Genomic DNA, 14,388 nt, shown 5'->3' with positions numbered 1-14,388 from the left:
TCCCTGGTACCACAAAAAACAAAAAGCCCAGGGATTTAGCTCAGTGATTCTGCCACCTGCCCCAAAAGCACAAGTACCTGAGTTCAACCCCCAGTACCAAAAACAAAAACAAAAGGAACTGTGAAACCCTTGAGATATTATACCTTCTAGTTGAAATAAAGTATTTACAGTAGATTGGGGCTTCAAAAAAATTTTTTTTAAATGCGACACAAGGTTCACTGAGTCCGTAAATTGCCCGGGTTGGCTCAAACTTTTGTTTTTGTTTTTGTTTGGTACCGGGAGTGAACTCAGGACCTTTTGCTTTCGAGGCAGGCATCGGAACCACTGAGCTAAATCCCTGGCCCCTGGCTCAAACTTTTGATCTTCCTGTCTCAGCTTCCTAGAGTGCCTGGGGCCCGTAGTCTGGGTAAGGTCTTTTAATGGATGGGCTCAGGTCTCACACACCAGCCTGAAGCCATTTTTTGCTGTTATTTGGGGGTTGTGTTTGTTTATCTTGATACTCCAGGCTGGCCTTGAATTCTTTATGTAACCAGGCCTCCAACTCCTGATCCTCCTGCCTCAGCCTCCCCAGTGCTGGGGTCATGGCCTATGCCACCACACCTGGCCTGAAAGAGGTCTTTCTTTTTCTTTTTCTTTCTTTTTATTTTTGGTACTGGGCATCGAACTCAGGACCTTGCGTTTGTGAGGCAGGCAGCAACACCACTGAGCTAAATGCCCAGCCATATTTTTTGGTTTTTGGCACACGGTCTTGCTAGGTACCTCAGGCTGGCTTCTAACTGATGGTGATTCTCCTGCCTCAGCCTCTTGATTGCTGCGATTAAAGGTGAGCACCACCACACTGGAGACAGGGTCTCACTTTGTAGCCTGGGTTGGTTTTGAACTCAGGGCAATCCTGCCTCAGCCTCCTGAGTGCTGGGATTACAGGCATGTGCCATCACACCTGGCTAAACCATTATTTAGTTACATTTTAAAGCTGCTCCCGGAGTATAATCCCAGCTTTCTGGAAGGCTGAGGCAGGAGGATCAAAACTTCAAGCCCTAACTGGGGGTGGTATCACAGAGGTATAGGGCTGGGGATCTAGCTCAGTGGTTCCACTGCCTGCCTTGAAAGTGCAAGGACCCGAGTTCAATCCCCGGTATGCCCCCCAATCACAGAGCTGTAATCCTAGCACTCAGGATGCTTAGGTAGGAGGAGCCCTGTGAGTTCAAAACCAGCCTGGGCTATCTAATGAGTTCAAGGGCAACCTGAACTGCATAGTAAGACCGGGTCTCAAAAAAAAAAAAAGTTCAAGCCCAGCCTTGGGAATTTAGCAAAACCCTGTGGCTTGGTTCAGAGGCCCTGGGTTCAATCCCTAGTACTAAAAACAAACACCAGAGCCTTGGCCTTGCCCATGCTAGGCCAGCCCTCTGCCACAGAGTGTCACTCGCCCTCGCCCTCCATCTCCTGCTCATCTTGATTCATTCTCACATCCACAGGAAGGAGTTGGGGGCTTTACCGCAACCTCAGGGACCTGATCTGTCCAAGGACAGGAAATGAGAAGGTCCTAGACCTTTTCCCAGCCTGTGAGTCCTCCCTGTTTTGTGGATCTGACCTTTCTGTCTCACCCAGTCCTCTCACAGAGAAGGCCAGAGGTTTGCTGTAAAGTCACAGGCCTTCCGTGGCCTGCCCCACAGTGGTGTGGCCAGGTTAGAACCTGTGAGAATTTTCTTTGGTTTTTTTTTTGGTCAAGGTCTCATTGTGTAGGCCAGGAGGGCCTCAAACACAGGGCAATCCTCCTGCCTCAGCCTCCTGAGTGCTGGGATTACAGGCGTGCGCTACCATGTGCTTCCAGCTCTAAACCTGGAAGAATTTTCTGTCAGTTGTCCTTAGTGGGCCATTTATCCACTGTTGCCAGGCTATGTGAACCACTGGCAGCGCCTCTCAGCCCTCTGTCCCCCCTTTTATTAACCTGGGGCCCTGACACTGAGCTACATCCCCACCCCTTCCCTGGGAGTGCACAGTTGGAGGCAGAGCATCCCACCAAAGTTTCTAAGGGTGGAATTTGTATTTGTAGGAAGAGTCAGAGTAGGGATGGATTAAAATGGGAGAGCTGAGCTGGGTGCGGTGGTGAGGCAGGAGGTTTGCCATGAGTTCAAGCCCAGCCTGGGCTACACATGGTGACCCTGTCTCAAAGAATAAAAAAGAGCACCAGGGATTTAGCTCAGTGGCACTGAGCCTGCCTCACAAGTGAAAGGTCCTGAGTTTGATCCTCGGCACCAAAAAAAAATACAGGCTGTGTGTGGCAATCTGGGGACAAATGATGAGACACAAGGGGCTTGAGGGACATTCAGGAGTACAACTGGTAGGAACTAGAGCCTGGTTTTGTTCATGGTCATCGAAGCACCCAGAACAGTCCCAGCCCTGTGTGAGAAGCACTAGGGATACTAGGCTGCTGGGCCCCCAGTGGGGTTGCACATGCCCAGGAGGGTGAGGTGGGAAGCCCCGTGCCCATGGACCCACTCAACGCCAGGGCAGCCTATGCCTGGCCTCATGTTTTCCATTGGCCCCCGACTCACCAGACACGCTGCTCCCTCCTGCAGCTGGGCACAGGCCCTGCACAGGATGTCTCTCCTAGTGTCACAACTGAGTAAGGGACAGGAAGGCAGGGGGACAGAGCACTCACAGGGCCAGGGAAGTTGGAGAGAAAAGAGGCTCCTCTGGAAACCTCTATCTCAGAAGTATCAAGCAGAAAGGAGTGGCTGCAGGGTCCGGCCTGGGTTCTCACAGGCCACACTGCTTTTCACCATCATTTGGTCACCAGGCCATGCGGGCCTTTTAAAAACATGTTAGATGGGACCAGGAGTAGTGGCACAGGCCTGTAATCCCAGCACTCAGGAGGCTGAGACAGGAGGATTGCCACAAGATTGAGGCCAGCCTGGGATACATAGTTAAAAGCCAGCCTGAACTACATGGTGAGACCTTGTCTAAAATAAAATATTTTAAGAGCCAGATGTGGTGGTGGATGCCTGTAATCCTCATACTGTGGGAGGCTGTGGCAGGAGGATCTCATTCAAGCCCAGACTTGGAAACTGGGCAACATAGTGAACTATGTGTCTTAGTGAATCCCTATCTCAAAATTTAAAATATTAAAATAAAACCCAGCTGTGTAGAAAGCCCTGGGTTCAATCCCCATTACAGAGAAAACAAAACACACACACACACACACACACACACACACACACACACGAATGAAAGGCCTAGGACCTGTATGTCACAGGGGCCCTGGGCAGGCTGGGTTCAGCTTTTATTGGCTTCTCCAGCCTAGGGGCTCTGCCCTCACCTCTGAAGCCTTAGCCCACACAGGCCTGATGCTGGAAGCCTCAGATTCTGTGAAGAGAAGTGGAATGGCTGGGGTGTCCCCATGTACAGGTGCATGACCCCACGTTTGCTAGGTTCCTTTGTGTAGCCTCCTGGGGAGCAGGCAGGCCCAGCTTGTCACCCAGGTGAGCACTGCCGGTGACAAGTACACGCTTTAAAACTGCACTCCTGGGGCTGGAGTTTTAGCTCTGGTTCTGCCACCTCCCTCGCAAGCGCAAGGTCCAGAGTTCGATCCCTGGTACCAAAAAAAAAAAAAAAAAAAGAAAGAAAGAAACTGCATTCCCTAGCGGGGTGTGGTGGCACCTGTAATCCCAGCACTGGGGAGGCTGAAGGAGTACTGCTTCGTTTGAAATTAACCTGGGCTATATAGTATATAGTGAGTTCAAGGCCAGCCTGGACTATATAGGGGGACCCTGTGTGTGTGTGTGTGTGTGTGTGTGTGTGTGTGTGTGTGTGTGTGTAACCACAAAAAACTCTTGCTCTTATTAAACTGACCGGAAAAGCCCTGGTCTTTAGAGGTGACGCTCTGAGGCCACCCCCATCCTGTCCCCCTGCCTTCGACCCCATCCCCAGTTAATAAGAATAGGGCGCACTGGGTGGGCTGGGGGTGTCACCAGCCTGTGTTGTTGGCAACGTATGATCCAGCCGCCCCACTCCCCAAGCGAGGCCGGACACCCAGCGCCGCAAGAGGGGTGGCGGGGGGCGCAGGACCGGGGCTCCCATGCAGGTTGGACCCCCTCTGGTCTCCAGGGGTCCCAGGCAGACACACCTGTCCCCGGAAGGCGCCCTGGCCGGAGCTGGGACCCTGGCGCCATTTCGGTAGCCAGGGAGAGAGGGGCTGCAGGTCTGGTCGTGACAAAGTCCTTCCTCCGACCCCAAGCGTCTCCCGCCGGCACCGCGCGGCGAGGGATAGTGAGCCCCCGCAGCGCACGAGCGGAGGGCGTCCCGGACAGCAAAGGAAGGGACGCGATCGAGAAACCGAGGAGGCAGCTTCGCAACCCAGGGAGGGGACACAAAGGATGGCGCGAGGCGCAGAAATCCCCGGGACTAAGAATCCGGCGCCCGGCCACTTCCGCGGAGGCGGGGACCGGGCGGCCACACCCGGCACCTGGGCCACTACCCTCGCTGTCCCCAGCCAGGTCCCAGAGCGCGTCTCCTGCCGACCTTCCTCACGGTTGAGCACGGGACTCCCACCCCAGGATCCGCCCCGCCTCGAGGCTGTTGCCTGAGCGCTCTCCCCTTCGCTACTGCAGCCCCGCAGCATCACGTGCCCGGGTGGGGGCGGGGAGGGGCCCAGGCTGCACGTGCGGGCGGCGAGGGGCGGGGCTCGGCGGCCACAAAGGTGTCTCGGCGCGGCCGGCGGGGGCAGCCCCCGGCCCAGAGCTCTGTCCTCTGCAACGCTGTGGGGCGCGAGGAGTACTCGCCGAGCTCCGTTGCCGCTGTTGCAGACGCAGAAACTGGGTCTCCTCTGCCGAGCCCCGTACGGAGAATTCCTCCCCAGGAGCCGGTTGCAGAGGCCCTGTTAATCTCGGCTTTTCTGTTCACACACACACACACACACACACACACACACACACACACACACACACAGTCTCTTCCTCTTTCCCTCTTTCTCTCTCTCTCCTCTTCCTTCCTCTCTTCTCTTTCCTTTTTATTTTTCGCTATTGGGGCGTGAACCCAGGGCCTTTGCACTGAGCTACAACACCAGCCCTGGAGAATCGCCACGAGTTGGAGGCCAGCGTGGTCTCCAAAGTGAGTTCAAAGTCAGCCCAAACTGCATAACCAGATCGTGTCTCACAAAAGCCCATCCAGAGCGCCGGCTTCCTGGACCCCCTGCTGGGAACATCCGGCCTTAGGTTCCACCAAATGCTGGTTCCCGGCCCCGCTTTGAAAGCAGGCGGCTTTATTTAGTAGATGATCCCAGGAAGCCCGAGGCGTAGTGAAACAGGGCCCCTGTCCCGTCCACTCGTGGGCTGTCACCGTGGGCAGCTGGGACCCATCTCTTCCTCCACCCAGTCTTGCTCTGCCCCGGAGGAGTAAACTGCTTTTTACTGCTCGCTCCCGCTTCCTCCAAGGTTCGCTCCTGGGCCTCATTTGGGCTGAGCTCGGTCCCATGCCAGAGAAGTCCACAGCCTAGGAGTCCAGGTTGTGAGCGGCGGGAGCCCGCCGAACGCCGGGTGCTGGGAGGGCAGCTGCTTCGAGCTGCACAGCCTTTTCAGGGGTGGTAGTGGGTGACTAAAGAGATTTATGTTTTGATTATGTGGCTGGTTTTTGCCTTGTAGTTCAGGCTGCCTTTGAACTCACAGTGATCCTCCTGCCTCAGCCTCCGGAGTGCTGGCATCACAGGAGTGCACCACCATGCCCTCCTAAAAACATTCTTTGAACTCTCTCAATTTGTTCCTTTGTTTTAAAACCAAGTTTCTGCCCTTTATCAACAAATTAATTTATGGACTACTGTCTTTAAGGGATTTTGGGGTCTAATGGGCCTTAAAAACGCCTAAACACCAAGACTTTGATTCCCTTTTTAATTTTTAATTTTTTGAGACAGCGTCTTCCATGTAGTGCAGGCTGGCCTCAATCCTGCCTCAGCCTCCAAAGTGGTGGAATTACTGGCATGGTTATCACACCTGGCTTGATCCCCTAGTTCATTTTGTTTTGTTTGAGACAGGGTATCACAATGTAGTGCATGTTTCCTTGAACTCACTATGGAGCTCAGGCTGGCCTTGAATTTACAGCAATCCTCCTGCCTCAGCCTCAGTGCTGGGATTACGGGTGTGTGCACCACACCCAGGTGGATCCCATATTTTTTTTTAATTCGTTAAATTTATTGTACATTTTAGGTATACAATATGATGACATTCATCCTTGGGAATTTGTACCTTTACTTGCTATATTTTGGTTCTTACTTTTTTCCCCATTCCCCTGCCCTCCCTTCAGCCTCTCTTCCCCTCTCAATTTACAAAGACTTTGTTTCTATTTTTTCTTTTTCTCATATTTATTCCTTCCCCTTCTTTCCTTTCCCCTACCCCTCCCACTTCCCCTTCCCCTTTGGACCTTTTCTTCCTATTTCACATTATCTATTATACATTTTGATCCTTATGTACACTTTCAGTTTCTCATACTAGAGAAACTTCGGTATTTACACATGTGTGTCCTATTTATTTCACTTAAAGAGTATGGTCTCAGTATGTATCTGTTTAGCTATAAATGTCTCTAGTTTCTTGTCGGTCCGTGTGTCGTCGTCATGTCCCCCCCACACACACACCCCCTGACTGGAGATCAAACTCAGGGCCTTGCAAGTGCAAGGCAGCCACTGAGCTAAATCCCTGGCCCTTAGTTTCTCATTCTTTATGGCTTAGTAATACTCCATTTTATTTTTTAAAAACCCACATTTTCTTTATCCAGTCTCCAGTTGATGGGCATTTGGGCTGTTATCAAGTTTTAGCTATTACAAACTGTCCCGCTATGTGGATCCCATACTCTTAAGGGGTGTCGAAAGGCCAAAAGTATAACTGCTTCAGGCTGAGGAGAGTAATCTTACCTAGTCCGGGGTCAAATGTCTCACACTGGCTGATCCAAAGGAGACAAAGGAAGATAATTTTTTGGTTTGAACTGTCATCTTTTGACAGACTCCTAGCAATTATGGTCAGCATTAGGATTCTGGGTCAGTGTCCTATTTTATCTGTACTGTAGGGGCTGGCCTCCCATCTTATTTTATTTTATTATTTATTTATTTATTTTTGGTACCAGGGATGGAACTTGGGTCCTTGTTGCTTGCACAGCAGGCAGCGAAACCACTGAGCTAAATCCCTGGCCCTCCCATCTTATTTTAATTTGTTTGTTTTGTTTTTAAAATTTTTTTTTTTTTTTTTTGGTACTGGGGATCGGACTCAGGTCCTTGCGCTTGCGCAGCAGGCAGTGAAACTACTGAGGTAAATCCCTGGCCCTGTTTTGTTTTTTTGAGACAGAATCTCCCTCCGTAGCACAGGCTGGCCTCCAATTTATGCCAGTCCTCCTGCCTCAGCCTCCCGGTCTGGCTCCTGGGTGTTGATTTCCTAAGTCTTTCCACAGTGCTCTGCCATGTTGATGTGGAACCTCCCTGTCACTCACATACTAAACAGCCCCATACCCTTTGGATATCCCTTTGCCCTGGTGCACCATATTTTTTATTCTCCATGGTACCAAAATCCTCCCCTCTGAAGATCCAACTAAACTAATCCCCCCTCCATTGCCAGACTGACTTTTCCTTTAAAAAAAGGAAAGTGGCTTTCTCTTTAGAATTTTGTTTTTTGTTTGGATCAAACTCAGGACCTTGCAACTTGCTAGGCAGGCAGCAGAACCGCTGAGCTAAACCCCCAGCTGGAATTTATATAATATAAACTTGTATTACAACTTTCTCTTTCTTTCTGTATTGGGGATTGAACCCAGGGCCTTTGCACTAACCCACATCCCTATCCCCTTTTTTTATTTTTTATTTTGAGATAAGGTCTCATTAAGCCACCTAGTTGTCCAGGCCGGGGCTCCAACTTGTGCCTGAGCCTCTCAGAGTGCTAGGATCACAGGTGTGCACCACCACACCTGGTTTACAACTTTGTTTTTTTCTTCTTTTTTCCCCTGCCTTCCTTTGGGTGCTCATTCATCCCTGTATCTCCATTCATTAATTCATTCATTCAACAGATCTTGAGTGCCTGCCTATCCTGGCGTGGGAGCAGTGCAGTGGGTGTCTGTTAGAAGGATGAATGGATGGGTGAGAAGCTGCTACCCCATGGATGCTGGGTTGCTAGGTTACAGACTCCAGAGTGGATCAGAGAGGAGGGGGCGTGACTGCAGTCATGAGAGAGATTAAGGTCTCCATGTTTTTCTGTGGGTGACAACTCCACACTTTAGGATGACAATCAGTGTGACAGGATTAGGTTTGGGCTTCTGACTCGGATCTTCATTGTGTCTGGGAGGGGTTGGGGAGGTAGGACAGTAGGAGGGAGCTGGGTTCAAATCCTTGTGGTGCAAACTAAAATCCCTACAATAGCTTTCCTGCATTGTTCTGGTTGAGATTTACTGAATTAAAATCTTTCTAAATAAGAATAAGGAGAAGCTGGGTGTGGCAGCTGAGGCAGAAGATTCACTGTAAATTCCAGACTAACTGGGGATACATAGTGAATTCAAGGGCAGCCTACAGCACATAGTGAGACTTTGTCTCAAAAAAAAAAAAACTCAGCCAAGCTGGATGATGCAGGCCTAGAAGCTGAGTACCCTGGGAAGCTGAGGCCAGAGGATCATGAGTTTGACCCCAACTTGGGAAATTTAGCCATTTAGGTTAAACCCTGGTTGTAGTTTATATCAAGATATCCCCTAAGGCCTTGTGTGCTCACAGAAGGAGTTTTTGAAAGGTGATAGGTTTGTGAGGGCTCATAAGTGATTTGCTATTAGGAGGTAGGGCCTGGGTTGAAGAGGCAGGTCAGAGGGGGCATGGCCTGGAAGGATGCATCTCCCTCCCCGGCTGGCTGTGGACTGAAAACTTACAAAGTGTGAAGCAAAATAAACCCTTTCTCCATTAAGGTGTGGCTGTTGGGTATTGTGTCTCAATGATGAAAAGAGACTAAGACACTGTCTCAAAATGAAAAATTACAATCCGGTAGGAGGCCCTGGGCTCAATCCTCAGTGCTGAGAAAGAAAGAAAAGAGAAAAGAAAATCAAGAGTTTTGCGAAGCCAGGAGTTTTCAGATTAAGGTCTCTCCCTGGCCCAGTGCTACTGCTTCTTTCGAGGAAGACACCACTCATGGATGCCCTGCTTTCGGCAGGAAGTCTCTGTTCTCCCCACCTCCACTGTGCACCAACAGGGTGAGGGCCCCCACCGATTTGAGAGCTGCTATGCCCATGTCTTTTATTTCTTGGAGACAGGGTCTTGCTGTGTACCACGGGCTGGCCTTGAACTCACAGCAGTCCTCCTGCCTCAGCCTTCCGAGTGCTGGGATCACAGGCATGCACCACCACGCCCCCCAGAAGGAAACATTTTTTAATTTTTACATTTTTTTAATTTTTAAAAATAAAATTTATTTTGTTTTATAACCCCCCCCCAAGCATTTTAAACAAGATAGATTACCTAGAAGGAAATGAGCTCACCATCCCTTGAAGCATCTGAAGGGACAGGTGCTGACTCCACCTAAGATGCTGTGGAGAGGGGAGCTGCACTGAGGGAGAGCTTGGGTGGCTCACCTGTCCCTGCAGACAGGAGCCGGTGTCTGGCCCTGGCCCTCCCTAGGCACAGTGGGAGAGGGGAGCCGCTCAGACCCATAGCTCTCTGCTGACCTCTCTGGAGAGGCAGAGCACTACACTTCTCCTTCCTGCCCTGGGCCTTCCTACGCCTGGGGCACCTAAGTCTGAAAGGAAGGAAGGAGAAACTAGGCCTACAAAAGAAGAGGGGTAAGTCTCGACAGCCATGGACCAGATATATATTTATTTATATATATAATATTATATATATTACAGAGGTTTGAACCCAGGGTCTTTGCACCAAGCTGGATCCCCAGCTTTTTAAATTTTCAGACAGGTTCTCACTAAGTTGCCAGGCTGTACTCAAACTTGTGATCCCTCCTGCCTCAGCTTCCCAGAATACAGGAGTTATATAGGTCAGCGCCACCACACAAGGGTTCTATGTGCTTTTTTTTTCAGAGCTCGTGGAATCCAGTAGTACAGAATTTACAGAAACACCAAATCCAGCCCCAGACTCCTGCCCCTGAAGCCAGCTTAGGTGGTCGGGTGTCAGGAGACTGCGTTGCCTTGGCAACCAAATTTCTTAGTGTAGGAAACCTGTGAACAGCATCAGAGAGGAACCTGAAGATCTGACCTGTCCTGTCGGGCTGCTGGGTCTCATTAGTGGGAGTGAGGCCAGTGCTGGAGGAGAGCTGGCTGGGAGAGAGCCCAGGTTTCCCTGCTGTGAGGGCGGGGGTTGCTAAGCAGCTCCCCCCAACTCCTTCTCAAGGCAGGCAGCAGGGTGCAGGTGTGCGGCTGCTGGGGCTTCCTGCCCTCCACCTGGTGGGCCTGTCGGCTCACCGCCAGATTCCCAGTCTTTGGTATTTTTTGTTTTGTTTTGCTCTTCCTGTTTTTCCTTTGCCTGTTTTTATCCTCAGAATTCTTCCCTCTGTTTCATACTCTGGGATGTTTCACCTTCTCATCTCCTCTCAGCTGTTTACTTGCGCAGAATACCCTACAAGCAACAAGTTGATACTTTTGGGGGGGGGCATCACTGGGGATTGAACCCAAGGCCTTTGCACTGAGCTTCATTGCCAGCCCATTGTTTACTTTTTATTTTGAGACAAGATCTCCTTAAATCTCTTAATTGCCCACTCTGGGCTTGCATCCTCTTGCCTCAGGCTCCCAGAGTGCTGGTGATATAGACAGCTAAGTCAGTTAGAAATATTGTAGGCAGTCACACAGGGCTAGGCCTTCAAGGAAGTTAATGTACAGGATGAGAACACATCTAAATTGTGGCTGGAGGGCATCTAAAGAGGTTAAAGTCACAATGGCCAGATTTGCTGCTTCCCTGGGGATGAACAGAAGTTTGAGATTATTGGTACCACCCTTTTGGACTTTCCTGTAAAGATAGAACATTCTCTCATTGGGAGTGGGCCATCCTTAGACCAATAAGACTAGGAAGAGGACTAAAACAGCAGATTATCAACCAAGGTACATGATGTCATCCATATGCCATTGTTACCATTGGGTCAATATTACCTAAGTAGGAAAAAAAATCACCTAAGTGAGTATACTTGTAATCTTTTTTTTTTTTTTTTTTGTACTGGGGATCGAACTCAGGACCTCGCACTTACCAGGCAGGCGCTGTGCCACTGAGCTAAATCTCCGGCTATACTTGTAATCTTATTGCTTGATTATAGTTTTTACCCACACTGTACCCACCCCTCATGACTTTGCTCTGTAAAACTTCCTTTGAGAAGTGGGCTCTTGTGCTCTCTTTGGCAGCACATATACTAAAAATGAGAAGTGGGCTCTTGGCAACCCATTTGGGACCCCTCTTGTCTCTCAGGAGCTATTCTTATTCCTCAATAAATTTTTCTACCCTTAACCTCCGTTGTTCCTTAGAATTCATCCTTCCACTTTGGGGAACACGAACTCAGCACCCGACAGCTAGTAGGTGTGGGAGTTACATCTACTCCCCCCATATCACTGGGGTCCCAGACATGCGCTCCCATGCCCTACTCCCTCGCTTGCTTGCTTCCTTCTTTCCCTCCTTCCTTTATCTTTCTTCCCTCCCTCCTTTTTTCTTTTTTTCATACTTTCTTCTTGTGGTGCCAGGCCATGTTATTCCCATGATTGTCATTTTGAGCCCTGCTCCTGTCCCTTCTTTGGATGAGCCCTCACCTCTGGGTGGGAATCTGCTTTCATTACTGTCCCTGGCACACCTGCCACCCGCTCTGTTCTGCTTTATCTCTGACATAAAGGAGCCATGGAGGCTGAATTATGAGGTGAGCTGGACACGGTGAAAGCCATTGCTTTTAAGGCCCTGCTGGCTGCTCAAAGGAGGGAGTTTGGGACAAGTCGCTATATATATATTAGGTCCCAGAAATCCTTCCCAAATCAGAGTGTTGTGCAGTAGTTGTTATGATTGCTTTTCTCTTTTTTTCTTTTTCTTTTTTTTTGGTACTGGGGATCGAACTCAGGACCTTGCAGGCACAGCACCATTGAGCTAAATCCCCAGTCCTATGATTGCTTTTCTTAAAACGTATTATTTGATTTCTTGGTTTCTGTTTTTATAATGCAAGTATTGCATTATAGGAAATTTGGTAACAGCTGTCAATTTTGTGTATTTGTTTTTAGTCTTTTTTCCTTTATTGGCTATATACTTTTTAAATATGATTGCAGTCAGGGCCAGGGATTTAGCTCAGTGGTTCTGCCTCCTGTCTCGCAAGTGAAAGGTCCTGAGTTTGATAACCGGTACCAAAAAAAAAATTTTCACTTAAATATGATTGCAGTCGGATTATGTGCAATTTTAGATTTTTTTGCATTTGATATTATATAAAAGCATTTTTACTTTGACAAGTAAATGAAAATGAGCTTTTCTAAAACAATCTCTGTGTGTGTGTGTGTGTGTGTGTGTGTGTGTGTGTGTGTGTGTGATTGAGAATTGAATCCAGGACCTTCACAATGAGCTACTGTACATCCCCAGTATTTATTTATTTTTAAAAAGTCTTACTAAATAACCAAACTTCCCAGCCTGGGCCCCAAATTTTGATTTGCCTGCTTCAGCCTTCCAGACTGTTGGGACTACAGGTGTGCACCACCATCCCTAGCTCAGGCCAGTCTTGAACTCACTACATAGCCCAGACTGGCTTCAAACTCTTTTTGTTTGTTTGTTTTTGCTTTTTTGAGACAGGATGTGGCTATGTAGCCCAGGCTGGCCTCAAACTTGTGCCAATCCTCCTGCCTCAGCCTCTCAAGTACTGAGATTATAGGTGTGCCCCACCGTGCCCAGCTGGTTTCAAACTCTTGATCTTCCTGTTTCAGCCTCGGGAGGGCAGGAATTACAGGTGACTACCACTGAGCCCAGGGAGGTTTTTTTGTTTTGGTGCTGGGGATTGTGAAGGTCTAGTGAGCACTCTGCCTCCCAACATCACATTTAGCTATGAACTCATCAGAGGATTAGTATCCACACCCCCATGATCCACTCACCGCCCCCCAAGCCCCACTTATGAGTGCATGAGGGTTTGGGGGACATCTAGATATAAACCCCAAAAGACTTATGAGCGTCTGTTTATCCAAACGCATCTAGTCCGTCTCTAAGAGTTGCCAAAGACCTAACAGTTCCCACAGTGCTCACGAGTCCAAATCCAAAGTCTCCTCTTTTTTTTCACTTTTTTTTTTTTTAATGGTACCGGGGGATCAGGTCCTCGCGCTTGTGAGGCAGGTGGCGGAACCACTGCGCTAAATCCCCAGCCCTCCAAAGTCTCCTCTTAAGGTTTAAGGCAAACTCTTAGCTGAGAGCCCCTGTAAAAATCAAAAAGAGAGTTAAACACTTCCAACATACCCAAGCACAGGGCTAACATTCCCACTGTAAAAAGGAGGAACAGGGGCATAAAAAGGACTGGGACAAAAGCAAGGCCAAAACCTAGCAAGGCAAACATTAAATCTTGTCGCTCCATGTCCAGAACTGTGGGTGAGTTTCGGGGAGATGTGAGCTCCCAAGGGCTCAGGTGGCCCCATCCCAGCAGCACTGTAGGTAGCCTTTTCTCTTAGTCCAGCTTTGCTCACTCCTTATGGCTTTTCTCAGATTGTCCACCATTCACGGTTTCTCTAACATCCTGGGATCGCCACCACACCTTCAGCTTCACACTCATAGCTTCACACACTGCGCTCTCAGGGTTATACTGCCTGGCCTTCTATGCCTTCTTCTTAAACCTAGGTGGAAGCCTCCCTAACACCACAACTCTGCATGCCTGTAAAACCAATACCATGTTGATGACACCAAGGTCTGCCACCAGCTGGACCAGTAGCTTGCTTATGGTTGCAGAAGCTTCTGAATGCCTGGCTGGCTGAGCATGGTAAACTGAATCCTAGGAAAAAGATTCAGTAGGCAGCTCTTCTCCAACAGAGTGCCTGCCTACAGATCTCTTCTCAGAGCAGTCTTTCACTTTTGCAGTTTTGAGGAGTGGGGCCTTAATAGTGCCTCATATGACCGTGACCCACTTTTCTTGCTGTCCTGTTCTAAAGTACATGGCTTTTTTTTGTACCAGGGATTGAACTCAGGACATTTCGCTTCCAGGGCAGGCTCGGTGCCACTGAGCTAAATCCCTGGCCCTGACATGGCTTTTTTTAAATGCTAATCTTTTCAGCAACCAAGCTCTCCTCTGCTCCATCTTTGCCTGCTCCAACTTCATCAGAACTTCCTTTCTGGCCAAACTCAACACTTTTAAAATCATTCCCCTGGACCATTTGCTCAATTCTCAATGTAGAGCTGGTTAAAAGCCCCCAATGAGGGCTGAGGATTTAGCTCAGTGGTGCTGTAGCCTACCTCGAAAG

This window comes from Heterocephalus glaber, unplaced genomic scaffold (genome assembly GCF_053883595.1).
Source record: "Heterocephalus glaber isolate CG9 unplaced genomic scaffold, H.glaber_assembly_v1.0 deba00001444, whole genome shotgun sequence".
Taxonomy (NCBI): domain Eukaryota; kingdom Metazoa; phylum Chordata; class Mammalia; order Rodentia; family Bathyergidae; genus Heterocephalus; species Heterocephalus glaber.
The sequence above is the reverse complement of the archived record's forward strand: the minus strand, read 5'-3'. Positions refer to the sequence as shown.